Genomic DNA, 17,613 nt, shown 5'->3' on the forward strand with positions numbered 1-17,613 from the left:
ATTTTGAATCTGATTTTTAATTTTAATTTAATTTTGAATTTTAAATTTTGATCGTTTTCATTTTAGCTTTCCCTGGATCACGGCCTCGATATGGTCTGTCGAGGTAGTATATTTGATCCTTCGAAACCCAGTATTGGCCAAGTCCAATTTGATTGATCGATTTGGACTTGGGGACCCATGCTTGGACTGATTTACTACTTTGTTTGTTTATTAAGGATAAATAGGATTTATATTTCTTTTTACTTTTATATCCTAGTCCAGTTCTATTGTAGACGGCTCTTTGTGTTCCAAGAATTAGATCCAAATTCTTGGATCCCAGAGAGAACTTTTCTAAAGTAATTTTTAAATCATTTAACTGATTTTTCAGATTTGAATTTTCTTTCTCAAGTTGTTGTACTTGAGTTGAATCTTCAGTTAAAGATTTTGAGTTAGTTACTCCTTTAAGAATCGTTATTTCTTTTAAAAGTGACTTAATTTTCAGATTTGACTTGGCTAATTTGCGAAGTAAATAATTGACTAAATTATTAAGCCTAGGAATACTTACAGCGGCGTCTGGCCCTTCGGAAACGGATGCGGATCCGTGGCTTTGCTCGGAGTCGGCTTCTGACTCGCTCTCGGATTCGCTGATCTGATCCCGGGCCATCAATGCGAGTAGACTTGTTTGGTCGAGTTCGTCGTCTTCGTCCTCCGAAGAGGATTCGTCCCAGGTTGCCTTTAGGACTTTCCTTCTTCTTTGCTTCTTGGCTTCCTTTTGATTTGGGCAGTTGGCTTTTATATGCCCCTTTTGGTTGCACCTGTAGCAAGTGACTTCGAACTTTGTCTTTGAGTTCTGTTGAGCCTCCTTGGATTGAACTGCCTTCTTCAGATCTTTCTTGTTGAAGCCCTTCTTCTTCTTGTAGAGTTTCTTTACAAGATTCACAAATTCGCTGGCCAGTTCATCTTCTGAATCGGGTTCGTCTTCTGATTCCGATTCAACTTTTCGCCGTCCTCTTGATTCCCGTGTTCGACTCGTTCCTGCAACCAAAGCAATCCCTTTCTCGGATGGCTGTGCATTAGTTTTTTCATGGAGTTCAAACTCACTAAATAATTCGTCTACCATTGAAGGACAAATCCTTAGAGACTTTATAGGCATCTACCATTGATGCCCATAGTGTACTCCTAGGGAATGAGTTAAGGGCATGCCTTATTATGTCTCTGTTTTCTACCTTCTGCCCGATTCCATGTAGAGAATTCAGGATATCTTGAATTCGGGCGTGCAAAGAGCTTGCCGTCTCGCCTTCCTGCATTTTCAAATTGTACAGTTTATTTAGTAACAAATCACACTTACTTACCTTGGTTTCCGAGGTGCCTTCGTGAAGTTCGATCAGTTTCTCCCATAGTTCCTTTGCGGAGGAGAATGGACCGACTCTGTTGAGCTCTTCTTTGGTAAGACCACATTGGATGGTGCAGGTGGCTTTTGCGTCGGCTTCCACCTTTTTGATAAATGCTGGCTCCCAATTTTCACAGGATGTGGGCTTACCGTCGGTACCAGTTGACAGTTCCAGTCCTGTTTTGACGATCATCCAGGTGTCGAACTGGATCTTCAGATATATCTCCATTCGCCCCTTCCAATATCCGAAGTCTTCTCCGGAAAATAGTGGGGGACGAACGGTGCTATATCCTTCTTCTTGGGCCATTTAGATCTAAAAGAACAAAAACAACAAGATCTATTCCAAGACTGAGTCTTGGATTAGTAGTGTGGGAAGAAAAAAAAGAATAACAGGCTCAAGTGGTATTGACCAACTTTGAGCAGAAAATCGATTCGTGAAAAGAAATTAGAATATAGCTATGAGGCTAAATTCTAATCGACTCCGAACAAAACCACAAAAAAAATTGTCTCGAATAGTGGTTGCACTGATTCAAGACGACCCCGCTCTGATACCAATTGTTGGATCGAGACCTGCTAGAGGGGGGGTGAATAGCGCGCGTGGCTATTTTTAATCGTATCGGAATCGTAAAACTATCAAAGTAACTATACGCAGCGGAAATAACAAATACAATCACAGAGGGACACAAGAAGTTTTACTTCGTTCGGAGCCTAAGGCGACTCCTACTAGAAGGCCCGCGATCCTTGATCGCTTCCGGTGGGCAACAACTATAATCTCGATAAGAATTACAAGTTGAAGTACAATGAACCGCAATAAATAATTATACCGACGACAAAGAAATGAAGATCCGGAGCTCCTGGTCGTCGGGCACAAGTAGCAGCACTTCGAAACGTTGTTTTTGAGCAGCACGTAGCACTGGAATCACTTGAAACTTCATTTATTCAATGCTGCTCGAAGTCCCCTTATAAAGGGCATCCAAGGCGCCTTGAAGGCCTCTCAAGGCACCTCCATAGCTCCGAGTCCACCGTGCAGATGAGCGCTGACCATTCTGCGCCTTATCACCTTGAAGCCGCCTTCATGGGTCTTCAAGGTGCCTTCCAAGGCGCCTCCCAAGGCGCCTCCGTACCAACCGAGGTGCCTTCAGCCCTGCTCCGCGGCCAGGTCAGCTTTTGCACCCGAGGCACCTCCAAGCTCCATGGAGGTGCCTCGGACATTGTTCATCCGAGGTTAATCTTTGCACTTTGGTCCCTGCAAGATACATTAATCCCAAATATACCCTGCAACACAAAGTTAGCACATAAAGCATAATAGAAGTGATAATGATAGTCTCCGGACTATCCGAGCCTGACTTTGGGTTTCCAACCGAAAACCCTAGGTCGACCCGACACCTACTGTTCCCTCTACGGGGAACGCGTCCTCACCTACTCCACTCAGGAGATTTACCTGTTGCCAGTGCGATCCTCCAGATCGACTGGACTTTTGCTCAACACTCGATGCTTCCGGACTTTCTGCTGGACATCCGCTTCCCGGCTAGTCCAGACTTTCACCTGGTTCGCGACACCAGGACTTTCCACCTAGGGTTACCAACCCCCTAGGACTTTTGCCTGAAGCCATCGACCTGCCAAGACTTTCCGCATAGGGTTACCACCCCCTATGACCTAGGGTTACCACCCCCTAGGGTTTTCCCTTTTGCCTAACCGCAGCTAGGACTTTCCTGACATTCTCAAGTAGACTTGTTAGATTACAAAACATCTTAACTTTGAATTCTTTGCCGTTATCAAAATACGAGTTCGATCGTCGGATGCTTCCCGCACCAACACCGGGTTCGATTCCCGCTTAAGCCTTTTTATTCTTCTAATTATTTTTGCTACTTCCGCTACTCGAAAAATTCCGGAAAAATATCTAAAAATTCCAGAAAAATCATAGAATATTCCTAAAATAGTTTTGAGAATTTTCGGGCATTACAATCCCCCATACCTTATAAAAAGTTCATCCTCGAACTTAGAATAATTCTGGGTACTTCTGTCTCATGCTGGCTTCTGTCTCCCAAGTTACCTCTTCTGCTGTGTGACTGTGCCAAATGACTTTGACTAATGGTACTTCCTTGTTTCGCAATTTCTTAACTGCTCGGTCTATTATCTGAATAGGCCGACTATCATAGCTGAGGTCTTCGGATCTGTCTGGGGCTCAATCACCGGTGGCATCCGGGGTATGCTTCTTGATAGAGACATGAAATCGTTGTGGACGGTGACATTTCCTGGGTAGCTCTAGCTCATATGCTACCTTGCCCACTCTTCTGCGATAAGGTATGGTCCCACATATCTGGGACTAAGTTTGCCCTTCTTCCCAAACGCATCACTCCCTTCATGGGAGCTACTCGAGGAACACTGTCCCACTGAAAACTCTAAGGGTCTGTGTATCGGCATAGCTTTTCTGGCGGCTGCCTCTATCCTCTGGCGGATCTGTTCTGCTTTGGTATCTGCTACTAGATCTGTTCTTTCTGTTCACCACTCTCATACCAGCAGATTGGAGATATACACCTCCGCCCATAGAGAGCCTCGTAAGGTGCCATGCCGATAGTGGCCTGATAGCTGTTGTTGTATGCAAATTCTGCTAAGCTCAGATATTTGAACCAACTTCCCTTGAAGTCTAGGGCACACGCTCGGAGCGTATCTTCGAGTACCTGATTTACTCGCTCCGTCTGACCGTCTGTCTGAGGATGGAATGCTGTGCTAAACTTTAACTTAGTGCCCAACGCTGACTGTACACACTCCCAGAAGTGTGATGTGAATCTGATGTCTCTGTCTGAAATGATGGATCGTGGGACTCCATGTAGTCTGACGATCTCCTGGAGATACAACTGAGCTAGCTTCTCCATGGAGTAGGATATCTTGATAGCTAAGAAGTGGGCTGATTTAGTTAACCTGTCGACTATTACCCAGATGGCGTCAAAACCATTCGTGGTTCTGGGTAGTCCCACTATGAAATCCATAGAGATATCCTCCCACTTCCATTCTGGAATCTGTATAGGTGTGAGGACTCCTCACAGTCGTGATGTTCCGCCTTGACCCTCGGCGGTGAGGCGGATGCTAACATATCTGGCGATGTCTCGCTTTATCCCGGGCCACCAAATGTCTTCTGGTCTTGATACATTTTGGTGGAACATGGATGCATCGCATAGGGAGTCTTGTGAGCCTCATCTAAAATCATCTCTCGTAGCTCCTCCCGATCCGGAACACAGAGTCCATCACCAAAATACAACACCCGCTATCGGACACTCTGAATTCTCTACTTTGATTCCGCTAGCCCTTGCTTGATTTTCTGAATTTCAGGGTCTCCTGAGCTGACTGAATATCACCAAGTAAGGTAGAATCTAAGGTCATAGTAGAGAGTCGTCCACGATGAGTTCGAGACCGAAATCTACGAACTCCTTACATAGGGGCGGTGACATGGTATAAGAGATAATAAGGTTGCCTTTGGATTTTCGCTAAGTCGTCGGCTACCTTATTGGCTTTCCTCGGATGGTAGAGGATGTCTATATCATAGTCTTTGACCAGCTCAAGCCATCTGTGATGTCGCATTCAGATCCTTCAGGTGAAGAAGTACTTCGACTCCGATGATCTGTATACACTCTGCTGAGCTCCATATAAGTAATGTCTCCAAATTTTAGCGAACACTCTGCTGCAAGCTCAAGGTCATGAGTAGGGTAATTCTTCTCATAATCCTTGAGTTGTCCGGAGGCATAAGCGATCACCTTGCCGTTTGCATCAGATCTTGCTCCTAGTCCCAACTTAGAGGCATCACTATAGATGTCAAAGCTGTGGTGTTGTCCGGTAGAGCCAAAATGGGACATTGGTCAATCTCCTTTTTAGCTCTGAAAGTTGTTCTCACGATCCTCATCCTTTGAAATTTCTGTTCTTCTGGTAAGCATCGGTGGGAGGCTATCTGGAGAAGTCCTCTACAAACTTTCTGTAATATCCTGCTAATCCCAGAAAGCTCCTGATTTCGCTGGCGTTCTTAGGTCTCTTCCAGTTACTTACTGCTTCTATCTTGCTGGGATCTACCATGATACCATCCTTTGAGATGATGTGACCCAGGAAGGACACCTGATCTAGCCAAAATTCACATTTCGTGAACTTAGCGTATAGCTGGTTCTGCTGAAGGGTCTGCAATACTAGTTTCAGGTGCTCTGAGTGTTTTTCCTGAGTTCCTGAGTAGATAAGGATGTCATCGATAAACACAATAACAAACTTATCTAAATACTCCTTGAATACTCTGTTCATGAGATCCATGAATGTAGCTGGAGCATTGGTCATGCCAAAGTGCATGACTACGAACTCGTAGTGTCTGTATCTGGTTCTGAATGCTGTCTTAGGTATATCCCCTTCTTTAACCTTCACCTGATGATAACCTGATCTGAGATCTATCTTAGAGAACACTGCTGCTCCCTTCAGCTGGTCGAACAGGTCATCGATTCTGGGAAGGGGATACCTGTTCTTGATCGTGACTTGGTTCAGTGATCTGTAGTCTATGCACAGTCGCATGCTTCCATCCTTCTTCTTCACGAACAATACAGGCGCTCCCAATGGTGAATGACTCGGGCGTATGAAACCCTTGTCAAGCAGCTCTTGTAGTTGCTCTTGAAGTTCCTTCAGTTCTGCTGGAGCCATGCGGTAAGGTGCTTTGGAGATAGGATTTGTACCGGGAATGAGCTCTATCTCAAAGTCAATCTCCCTATCTGGTGCTAAGCCTGGTAACTCTTCAGGGAAGACTGCTGGGTAGTCACATACGACTCGAACCTCTGCTAGCTGTTTGTTCTTGTCCTGGCTGGCGTTGACTACGTGTGCTAGGAATCCTGTACATCCTGAATCCAGTAGCTTCTGTGCTTTCATAGCTGAGAGAAACTTCTTGGCCTTCCTCTTTGGTTCCCCGCTGTATTCAAATTGCACTGCCGCTTCAGGTTGGAAGATGACTTTCTGTTTACGGCACTCTATGGTAGCACCGTATCTGATCAGAAAGTCCATTCCAAAGATAACGTCATAGTCGGTCATCTCTAGCACTATCAGATCACAAAAGAGCTCTCTGCTATAATGGCACTGCTCTGAGCCAGCGCGTGGATGCCATGATCTCTCCCGAAGGTAGTGCCATAAACTGACCACTGAGTACCTCCGAGGGTATTTCTAATTTTCGAAGAACAACTGGCTATATATGAATGGGTTGCCCAGTATCAAAAGCAGTAGCACTATCTTGCTAATATGACCTGTGACGACTGTCGAGGCATTGGCTACGTCCTCTCCGGTGAGTGAGTAGATCCTCGCATTCGCCGTAGCTAGAGGGGCTTCTAATCGCCCTGGCTGATAAGTGGACCTTCTAGAGCGGCGCATCGATATAACCGGCGGTGGCTGCATCTTGAATCTCTGGGTGAGGAAGACCGGTCTTGTTCGGGCACTGCTTGGCCATGTGCCCTTCTTGTCCACATTCAAAGCATCCTCGTGTGCCCTTGCGATAAACCTCTGGGTGGAATTTCCCACAAGTAGCACACTTTGGATAATTGGGTCGCTTGCTAGATGGTCCTCCTTTTGGGTCACTCCCTGATTTGCGCTTGCTGTTGGAGTTCCCTTTCCAGTTAGAGCTGTGGCCTTGCTGTTTTTGAGTGTGAGAGTTTCCTTGGCCTTTGGACTCTGAGGAGACTTGCTTCTGCTACTGCTGATAATGCTCTGTGGTCAAGGCACCGCTCACTAACTCCTCTGTGGTTTGTGGCTATGTATGCCACCAGCCACGTTCACTTTCTCGCCTCGGCATCTTGAGCATCAACCGGATTCGTTCCTTCTCTCTTGACTAGCTCGGGCATAGATGAGCCAACCTGTTGAATTTCTTCACGCTTCCTCAACTGAAAGGTTGCCTGACAAAACTCGGTGAACTCGTCGTAGTGGCGGTTTGTAACTCGTATGTGAAAGAACTCCTCGAAGAATTCCTTCTAAGTCAGCCCATGACATCGATTCACTGGGCTCGTTCGATTCTTTCCCACCACAAGCGTGCGTCTCTGTCAGGCGAAGGAGGCACACTTCACCTTCTCGTGTTCTCGAAGCTCCATCGTGCTCTCGGTGTTTTGAACCAGGCTTGTGCATCCCAAGGTTCACTAGTGCCGAGAAGTTTTACGGCTTGACTCTACCGGATCGAGATAGGCTTCCTTTCTTGGCTCAATTCTTGGATCTTTGCCGGTGGGTCTTGTGCAGGGTCACTGGAACCTCTAAGACTCGAGTCGTCAGTTGATTCGGGGGTGTGGGGTACTCTGCTGATTAGCCTTTAAGGTGGCTATTTCCTGTCGCTGTTCAGCTAGCTGCTGCTGTAACTGAGCCACTAATGCTGTAAGGTCGGGAGGAGGCACTGAACTGCCTGCCTCTTGCTGGGGCTCAGTAGCTAGTGCCCTCCTAGCTGGGCGTCCTCGTGCCATTGCTAAAGACATAGAGGACAGAACATGAATAACTATTACAATCATAATTATATAACTATCGTTATCATGTTATATACTATCACATACTATCATGCAACAGTTTATCTATAAACATAAACTATAACAAGGAAACAGAAAGCATAAATAAAGTAGAGGTATTCTTACTTGGAAGCTGTAGGTTCAATGCTGATGTGTGTGTAGGAAGTATGGAACACTGCTCTGATACCACTCTGTAACGACCCGCCTTCTACTAACTAGGCTATAAGGCCGATCATCACATTAAGCAGTGCTAACTACTCACGGACCATCATAAAATCTAGATGCAGAAGCTGTACTAATTTGAAATTTTCTAAGCTGCTAACATTTCTTGATTCTATACATGCTAAAGGGTGTAATCTAAAGTATACCTAGCATATACTACATCCCCTATGGTCAAGGAACTGAAATAAATGTTTTCCAGCTGTTATCAGACCTCCCAATCGATCCATTGATCGATTGGAAAGTCGGATCGATCCAGGGATCGATTCAGCCGGCTACTGTACGCGGGACATAGGTTGGATCGATCCAATGATCGATCCAGCACGCTATTGTGCTCGGGATGATATTCTGGATCGATCGGCTGATCGATCCAGACTGACCAATCGATCCAGTGATCGATCCCTGAACCTTCTGTTCGCGACAGAAATTGCTGGATCGATCGGCTGATCGATCCAGAAACCTACTGTTCGCGGAGCAATTTGCCCGATCGATCAGCTGATCGATTGGGACCCCCCAATCGATCCACCGATCGATTGGGGTTTCTGATTTTTGCAGTTAAGCTATGATTTCAGCACTTGTTCGTGCCAAAATCTCACATTTCACTTATACAATCCATAGAATATATTCTAATGATATAAAGCTAGCATTCTAAACTGGATATAAAGCATGGTTTACTAGTTCGTAGCATTTAACAATTAAAAGTGCGTGAAAATAGAAATACTAAAAGTTCAATTGTTTAAGCTTACTAGATCCCCTAAGGATCTTTTATTCCATGTTCCTGCCACACACACCATCTCGATCTGCATTGACCTCCAGCCTCCACTGCTAGTCCATTTTCCTTTTACCTGTATCTGCAGTATAAGGAAAATAGTATCTGTAAGCTAAAAAGCTTAGTAAGAAACCATCTACCTCACTAAAACATGCATACGATGCAATTATGATTTTAAATCATGCTGTTTGAAAGATATGCTAAGTATACTGAATAAACTAAACATGACATGGCATATAAGCATACAATCATGGCATGACAACTAATCATATGAATCAATAAAGATAACTGAACTGAACATATAATAAGCTAAACTGTAGCTAAACTGATACTGAATTCCAACTCAACTAACATAACTAATTTGAGCTTTGAAAACTAATTCATAATAAGTGAAAATACATAATCATGCTGTTTGGGCCCGACAACTGTACTTGCGGTGCGCACATCCCTAACTAGACCCGGGTTTGCAAGTCCCGAATTTAGTAGGGTTAACTAGGTTATCTAAACCTAGGGACGACTGTGGGAGTCCAACCCAATGGATATCTGATCCAGTACAGTGCCACTGAAAATAAAATACTGAATATAGCTAACTGGTTTAACTTGCTGTTTCTAGGTTATCTGAACCTAGAGCTAGGTTGTCTGAACCTAGAGGCGACTGTGGGAGCCCACCCATTAGACCGTAGTCCCATATAAGCTAAAATAAACTGATTTACTGATTTAAATGCTTCTAATACATTTAACTGAGCTATTAAAATGCCTAATTTGCATTTTAACTTAACTAGCTATTTTATCGAACACCTAGTGTGCCCCCACTCTCCCCTCTATTAGGGAGACCACTTCTAGGCACCCGACAATGTCTAGGAACCCCCACTGAAGAGGGAATACGTGTCCGGCCCATCTAGAAGTACTCACTAAATCCCTAAATCTGCGAGGAGGGTTAAATTCACCCTATGCGTCGATAAAAACTGCATATAGCTAAACTAGTGCGTATAAAACCAAACGGAGCTACTTATACCGTAGGTGAGGGGTTTCTTACCTTGTGTGCTAGATTTCTTACAAATCTAATCGCTAGAAATTCCGGTGGAGACGACTTCTCGACGATTCGCTCGCGTCCACGTGCACCACTCGCGGAGGGGAACGTCCTTGTGCTGAAATTATCGCCGGAAAGTGATCTTGGGACCCTAGGGATGGAACCCTAGTTCTCCTTGTGGTTGGCGCCGAGAGAGGGAGGAGAGGGAGGAGAGGGAGAGGTGTTCACCGTGAGGGTTTGGAGGGGAAGAGGTTGCCGAACCAAATTAAAAATAACCCAAACCAACTTAAGTTTTTAATTTATATTAAGTGGGTATTTTGGCCCAAGTCAATTATAAATATATTTGATTCTCCTTTCTCTCATCACGGCCCTGCTGGGTTCACCGGTTACTAAGGCTAACTAAAGGTTTAGCAGACCCGAGAGGTCCCGGGTTCGATTCCCGCTTAAGCCTTTTTATTCTTCTAATTATTTTTGCTACTTCCGCTACTCAGAAAATTTCGGAAAAATATCTAAAAATTCCAGAAAAATAATAGAATATTCCTAAAATAGTTTTGAGAATTTTCGGGCGTTACACATGATCTTCTGTGTGTGTCACCACACACCATGTTATCTACGATATAAATTAATTGAACAACTACACTTAACATAAATATAGATATTTTTGACCAATGTGATTCTTTATTTCAAAATAAATTATTACTAAAACTAGGCTTTTAGTATACATTTCAACACTTATGTGAACTAAGACCTATCACAAATGCATTTGCTGCTGGGCTTGATATTTAGCATATCAGGCCTAACGTGGTCTTGATATGCTAAATATTAGGCCTAATGTTTGAGTAAAGGTTCAAAATGTTCCTCTTATTTGAATTAAAACCTAACACAATTCAAATTACAATGATTCAAATGTAAAGATCTAGGGTTTCTGATTTCAGTAAAGAATGGATGAAATGTAATAATGAAATTCAGGAATGAATAGAAAACAAATTGCAAATGCAAGTAATCAGATCATAAGATCTGAGCAAATGATCTTGAAGTCAAAGGTAAAGCAAACGTTCCACAACTCAAATCCGAGATCAAAACTCCTTCTCTCTATTGTAACATAGAGATGCTCCTGGAGACCTCCCTTCAAGCAATCTTTGGAGAAACTTCGAGACTCCCAGTTTGTTCAGTCAACGCTCACAGCTCCTGGGTACCTCCCTTCAAGCTCGCGATCGGTTGACAAACTCAACACATAATGAAATAGAGTATTGTAAACAGGTACTTGCTCACCCGATCGATTGATCCCATCGATTCAGGAGTCATTGGAGAAATGACTGATGGAATGGAATCGAAAACTCTTGGGTACCTCCCTTCAAGCTCCGTTGGATGATGGATACTAGAGATCAAAGAAACTCCCTCTGATCTGCGGCGAAGTGGAGAAACATAAGAAACAATATCACGATCAAAGAAACTCCCTCCCTCTGTTGGTCCACGTGAATGTTTTGATATGATCAACCAAGTTGGTTAGGTCCTTCTTGTGTTTGATCCCTGTGTCTAAGTGTGTAGGAACTTAGGAGCACAGGAAGTCGAGCGGAAGACGCAGCTAGCGAGAAGGATGGCACGAGAAGGGAGCCGACGGGCTCAGTGCGTCCGAATGACGAGAGAGCTGTGGAAGAGTACACTGGTGGGTGAGAAGAACGTGCGCGGCGTTTGAGGGACGTTAAGCCGAGGAGGAAGACTGCTCGAGGAGAAGGTTGGAAATTGGGTTCGGGTGAGCCCTATTTCGGTTGGCCGGAATCACCCAAAAGAACGGAGCGTCGGAAGCTGAAGCAAGCAAGCTAGAAAATCTGCCAGCCAGCTTGGAGGCACCTCCATCAGGCTTGGAGGCTCCTCCAGCTTGAGGGCGCCTTCAACCCCTGTTGAAGGCGCCTCGGACCCGCAGATTTGAACGTTGAGCCTTTTGGATAAAGTTTTATCCACCACTCGATGGAGGCGCCTTGGACCCCTGTTGGAGGTACCCTGGACCCTCGAGATCAGATTTCTAGAGGCTATTCAAAGGCCCCTGGAACTAGGAATTCAATATCAATTGAGTATTCAACTCTATAAGCAATTCCTAGCAATAGTTCTGAGCTGTTAGTGTGCAAAAGGTTTCTCCGCCTTCAGTAAAGGAGATCTTTTCTAGTGCGCTTTTTCATCGCCCTGGATTAACAACCTCCTTGGTTGTAACCAGGTTAAATTCTGTCTCTATTTTATTTCTGCCTTTACTTTTACTTTTATTATTGCTAACTGTCTGAGTTGAAAGACGAGGAGGGTATACTTTATTTTTCAGGAGCAATTCACCCCCCCTCTTGTTGACCTCCACTGCACCTACAATTGGTATCAGAGCAAGACCGCCTCAGAAGGACAAATCGCCGACTGAAGCACAACGACCAAGATGATGGTCGGAGCAAATATTCATCCTCCAAAGTTCGACGGAGATTTCGCTACGTGGAAGCGAAAAATGGAGGTATTTTTTAAAACTGAATTTGATATACTTTTAATAATGAAATATGGATATGCAGTGCTGAAAGATAAAGAAGAAAACACTTGGATGAAAAAGGTGAAAGTAGATTTCATCGCCAACGGAAAGGCTGAGTTCCACCTGCTCAGCGTTCTACCGCCTCAGGAGGTAAATCAGATCGGAAGCTACGACTCCGCGAAAGATCTCTGGGAGAAATTCCTGGAGCTTCACGAAGGTACCTCCGAAGCGAAGCTAGCGAGGCGCGACATCCTCCAGACCCAATTGACGAACCTCCGGATGAACCAAGGCGAGAAGGTAGCGCAACTCCAAGAGAGGATCAAAGAGCTGATAACACAACTCAACAACCTTAGAGAAGAAGTAACGAACCGGGACTCAATCCGGTATACGCTCAACACCTTCCCGACAACTCCCGAGTGGGCCTCCTTAGTAGATGCATACTACATCTCTAAGGACTTCGAGGTAAGTACTTTAGAACAATTGTTTTCCACTTTTGAACTTCACGAATCTCGAGTTGCAGAGCCCAATGGAGTAGAGAAGACCAGTCAGAACATTTCCTTAAAGGCAAAACAAACGGTTCTGACTCCGAAGCCTCGGTCGACGAATCCGAAGCGACACTACTGGTAAGACGCTTCAATAATTTTTTTAAATCTAATAAATTTAGATCGCAGACAAAGAGGCATCAGCAAAGAAAAAGGATGGTTCGTTGCTACAACTGCAACGAAGAATGGCACATCAAGGATGACTGCCTGAAATTGAAGAGCAAACAGAAAGAGAAGAAAAAGACAAAGCACAAGAACCTGAAGGCTACTTGGTCAGATTTGTTATCCTTAAGGATGGCTACTTGGTAAGTCAGGTATGCAATCTAACTCCGACTCAGTCTTTTCGCTTTATTAAGTCTCTTTCTAAAGACTTATTCAAATTAGAAAAAGAACATGCTGAATTGAAATTGAAATTAGCAAAAGTATGACCACTTGAGATGTACGATAATCTAAAATCAGAAAATGTTATTCTAATATTAGAAATTAAAAATTTAATTGGTACATTAAAAGTTAGAATAGATTTCCAAAATCAAAAGTTAGAATTTATGGAAAATTGAATTGGTACATTAGAAATCATCAGGGACAACTTAGAAGAGTGCCCAAAAACTATGTACCCCATAAATTTTTGAGTAACCCTGTAGGAAGGAACCTCTATTGGGTTCCAAAATCTGTGCTAAATTAATTTATTTAATTAAAAGCTTACAGCGAGAAAATTAAACTTTGAGTTTCTTTATGGAAGCTTTGTCTAAGGAAGTGGTTGTTGCTCGAATAACCAAGAAGGCCTAGTGCCTCACCACGACCTGGAAGCTAAAATATTGAAATAAAATGTTTAATTAACTTTCTGAAAAAGCATTAAACTAGAATTAAATAATGCTTTGAATGTTTTTTTTCCTTTTATGAAAAATTCTAAAAAATAATTTTTGACTTAGAAATTCATTTTAGTTAGAATTTTTTTTTAATTCTGAAAATTCATTTTGACTTAAATATTTTTATTCTAAAAATTCATTTTACTCAGAAGTTTTTTTAAGTATTTGCTAAATATTTCTTACTCTCTTATTATTACCCTATTTTTTTGCTGTGATCAAAGGGGGAGAGAAAAGTACAAGTTCAGGTGGAGAGATTTTTTTTAAATTTTAAACATTTTGGAAAACTCTTAATTAATTAGTTGCAATTTTATTCATTGCAAATTTGTGCTTAACATATTAGTTTAGTAATTTTCTTTTAAAAAATTACTTTTGTGTCTATTTTTTTACCCTAACCTGAACTTGGGTTGATGCACATCAAAAAGGGGGAGATTGTTGGTCCCGGTGGGTGATTTGATGTGATCAACCAAGTTGGTTAGGTCCTGCTTGTGTTTGATCCCTGTGTCTAAGTGTGCAGGAACTTAGGAGCGCAGGAAGTCGAGCGGAAGACGCAGCTAGTGAGAAGGACGACACGAGAAGGGAGCCGAGGGGCTCAGTGCGTCCGAAGGACGAGAGAGCTGCGGAAGAGTACACCAGTGGGCGAGAAGAATGTGTGCGACGTTCGAGGGACGTTAAGCCGGGGAGGAAAACTGCTTGAGGAGAAGGCCGGAAATTGGGTTTGGGTGAGCCCTATTTCGGTTGGCTGGAATCACCCAAAAGAACGGAGCATCGGAAGCTGAAGCAAGCAAGCTGGAAAATCTGCCAGCCATCTTGGAGGCACCTCCATCAGGCTTGGAGGTGCCTCCAGCTTAAGGGCGCCTTCAACCCCTGTTGAAGGCGCCTCGGACCCGACAGATTTGAACGTTGAGCCTTTTGGATAATGTTTTATCCACCACTTGATGGAGGCACCTTGGACCCCTGTTGGAGGCGCCCTGGACCCTCGAGATCAGATTTCCACAGGCTATTTAAAGGCCCCTGGAACTAGGAATTCGATATCAATTGAGTATTCAACTCTGTAAGCAATTCCTAGCAATAGTTCTAAGCTGTTAGAGTGTAAAAGGCTTCTTCGCCTTCAGTAAAGGAGATCTTTTCTAGTGCGCTTTTTCATCGCCCTGGATTAACAACCTCCTTGGTTGTAACTAGGTTAAATTCTGTCTCTATTTTATTTCTACCTTTACTTTTACTTTTATTATTGCTATCTGTTTGAGTTGAAAGACGAGGAGGGTATACTTTATTTTTCAGGAACAATTCACCCCCTCTTGCCAACCTCTGCTGCACCTACATGATGCACTCTGACCTCCGTGTGATGGTCCTGGTAGCTCGAAGATCGTCGAAGATGAAGAAGACTCAATCTCAGATCTCGAAGTGAAGGGGGATCAATGGGGAAGAAAATTAAACAGTAGAAAAATTGCGAGAAGAAAATGCTCGAGCTCGAAGATCACTGTAGCTTCTCATGACTTTTAAATAAACTTCCAATCTGATCAGAAGGTCTAGAATTCTTTCATCTTAATCAATGGTCTAAACATCTCAGATTTGGATCAAAAGCTCTGGATCTTCATCAATGGTTGTGATCTACTTCCACATGGCTCGAATGGAGTAGATCTTCGTTGTAAAGCTCATATCTCTCTTGATCTTGGATGGACGGTCCAAATTACTCAAAAGCTTGATCATCTTGCTTAAATTTTGATTCGAGCATAATTTTGGTTCAAATTAATCCGAGTCCAATATCCATTGATGCCTACAAAATAACAATCAAATATTAGCATCAATAATGCATTAATAAGATAATTTATAATTAAATCTAAGAATAAATGTAATGCATGAAATGTGGTGTAAATATGAGTTTCAACTATGAAAAAGACATCAAATCATGCATGTATGAATCAAAATAGTGTAACAAAATCATGGTTATCAAATCCCCCACACTTAAGGAAGAAAAAATTAGCAACAAATTTTAATGGAAGATATAGATACATAAAAATGCTATCTAATGAATTCCAGCCACACTTCCTTATTTCTCTTCTTCCTTACTTAACTACAATTGTATCAATTCTGTTTGGAAATTTGAACTTCAAATTCATTCAGTAACTCTTCTTCAAAATTCAATGTAAGTTGATTTTTTTTTCTGAAAATCTAAGTTATTATTTCCTTAAGTATGAACCTAGGAAACCATATCATTTACTCTCAGTTAAAGTATATCATATTCACTTCAATTCAGTTCTATCTCTTTACAAACCTTGGCATAAGACTGCACTTCATATTCAAAACTGAACCTTCACTGCACTTCTTTTACTTACTATTTAACTTACTGAAACTGCATGTTCTAGATCATAACATCCCCCACACTTAAGACTTGCCCGTCCTAGAAAAGAAATTCCTTTCCTTTCCTTGCACTTCATTGGTAAAAAGAATTCAATCTAAAACATAATTATTTGGCACCTAATTCTGCACTCCACAAGACTAAACCAATTCTACATTTCCTTGCTGTTCAGTTTCAAAACTCACTGTCAAGTCCTTCCCAATTGTCTCTTTCAATTTACAACTCATGAAAATACTTCTACTCAAAGCTTTTAACTTCCCTTCCTTTAATTTTTATCCTTTGTTCTCAATTGTAGCACTAAAACTTGTTCCCAGTTTCATTTCTGGACTTTTTACTGCTGGGCCTGATATTTCTATATATTAGGCCTAATGTGGTCCTAATATGCAAAATATCCCCAATTCTCCTTATGTTAGGTCTGATATGAAAAATATCAGGCCTTACATGCCAAAATCTAGCTTTCAAATTAAAATCACTAATCTTCCTTCCATTCATTAGAAATTGTAGTTTTTTGCAGTTTTTTAGTTCAACATTTTTGATTTTCCAATTTGCTCTTCATTACTAACTCCACAACTATTTCTTCCATACTTCATGAATAAAGCAACAATTCTGAAGCTATTCTATTTTTTTCTTTTTCATTCATTAGCTATATAATCACTCCACATTACAGATTCCACTTAAGAAATAGATTTCTTGTACCTCTCAATTCTTCAATAGGTATGGTAAAGTGTTATCACAATTATTTTGAGTAGTATAAGATCTTCGAATGTTTTCCTACTGAATTTAAAAGCTATCAATGCCAAGTTGGTACACAATTGATACTACCTTGAATCTGTATTCAACTCTATTCTGCATTTGATTCTCCTTATATTGGGCCTCATTTCTAGAATTTCTGCTATTGGGCCTGATATTCAGCATATCAGGCCTTAAGTGGTCCTGATATTTTGCATATCAGGCCTAAGGTTCTTGATATACAAAATATCAGGCCTAACGAGTAAACGCCTCCCTTCATTCCATTTCAACCTTTGTCAAAACAAATTATCCACTAAACACTACTTCTCATTCACTGTACTTGTTTGCTTTTGTTGCCTCGTTGAGTATTCCATCAATGAAACAACTTAAACCATTCATCGCCTCAAGCAATAAAACTCAACAAGATCACTCCAAGTTGATACAACCAACATTAAGATAGAAAATCCCTTAAATACTTTTTATTCTCACAAAATTATGCAACTACAAGGTTGTTGATCACTTCAGATTCCATTACAGATTAAAAACCATACATTTCCTAGAATGGCTTAATATTCAGCATATTAGGCCTAACGTTGTTGCACTTTAATTCTATTGGGCAAGCTATTTAAAATAACAAGCCTAATGTGGTTGCCAATTTGAAAAATACCAAGACTAAGGTGGTCCTTAAATGAAACAACTTACAGTTTGCATTTCAAGAGGGCATTGCATTTCAACAACTTTT

This window comes from Zingiber officinale, chromosome 4B (assembly GCF_018446385.1).
Source record: "Zingiber officinale cultivar Zhangliang chromosome 4B, Zo_v1.1, whole genome shotgun sequence".
NCBI lineage: Eukaryota > Viridiplantae > Streptophyta > Magnoliopsida > Zingiberales > Zingiberaceae > Zingiber > Zingiber officinale.